General features: G+C 41.4%; 1 protein-coding gene and 1 long non-coding RNA gene across 3 annotated transcripts in view; both read left to right on the plus strand.

Annotated features, from left to right (window-relative positions):
- The window catches only part of LOC109289923, a 7118-nt gene extending 6722 nt beyond the window's left edge, over positions 1-396 (plus strand). Inside the window, exon 2 of the long non-coding RNA XR_002095465.1 lies at positions 59-396. This is a non-coding gene — a long non-coding RNA (uncharacterized LOC109289923). The remainder of the gene's footprint in view (positions 1-58) is intronic.
- Positions 1-1064, plus strand: part of NME5 (NME/NM23 family member 5) — a 20334-nt gene that overhangs the window by 8304 nt on the left and 10966 nt on the right. The window lies entirely within an intron of this gene.

Consider the following 1064-nt stretch of genomic DNA (forward strand, 5'->3'; position numbering starts at 1 on the left):
AGGCAAACATTGGTTTTGTCAATAGATTTAACTCTGATTTAGTAACAAGGAAGTACAGGTATGTTTTTTGTTTCAAGCAACTATTTAGATGGAGCCCCTTTTTAAAGATTACAGTAGCTAATGTGCATTTGCCAACACTTTTTAATTTCATTAATTGGCAGTGAGTTTTTCACTTATGTCTGTGACTTTGCCTACTTGCATGTTTAAATATCCCAACTTTTCTGATCAGCACACCTCACAATTTTTTAAGTGTGTTTTCTAAAAAAAAGGTTTTAAATCAGCATTGTTGCCTTTGTTCATCTCGGTTCCAGATCAGAATTGAATTGCATACTTTAGCTGTAGTAATTTTTTCATGCACAGCGCTCTGTGCAATAATAAAGCAAGGGACACCATTTGGACAGCAAGAACTTGGATCTTTATTTGAAGTCTCATGTCCTCAGTGTTGCTGCTTACAGCTCTGAGGTGCACTGTGTACCTGGAGCTATTGCAAAATTCCTCCAGCACCTGGAACTTCCTGGTGTCACCTTCCAAATCATCCCTACTACAACTCTTCTTCGTACCTACAGGGGAATTGCAGGTTGTTGCCTTCCTGGTGTCTGGTTCATGCTGCTTGAGGCTCTTGTGTGTAGTCTTCAGAAGAAACTGTGTTAGAAGGGAATGTATATTTTTACTATGAATTGAAAATATATTCCCCAAGCTATGATCTGCAGTGTATACCTTCCCCCTCTACAAAACAGAAGCATGTAAATCAGCTTCATCACTAAAAGGCAAGAAGCCTCCCAGCAGTTCACCAGGATCACCAAAGTTTGCTCTGATATGATCCAGGAACATTCTGCACAGGTGTTGTTCTTCTCTGTCAAAAGTTGCAAAGCACATAGCCATCTGCTGCATTAAAGGGAGGAAGGTAAAGAAGCATTTCTTTACTGTCCGAGCCCCCAAGGCCTGGACCAGACTCCTCACAGAGGTGGTGCATGCAGCTACTCCAGATACTCAAGAAATATTTGGATGTTTATCCTAGCTGACTTCCTGCCCCTTGGTCAGGGGTCTGGACTCGATGATCTTCC

The sequence above is a fragment of the Gavialis gangeticus genome, unplaced genomic scaffold, assembly GCF_001723915.1.
Source record: "Gavialis gangeticus isolate Ggan-Ray unplaced genomic scaffold, GavGan_comp1, whole genome shotgun sequence".
Lineage (NCBI taxonomy): Eukaryota > Metazoa > Chordata > Crocodylia > Gavialidae > Gavialis > Gavialis gangeticus.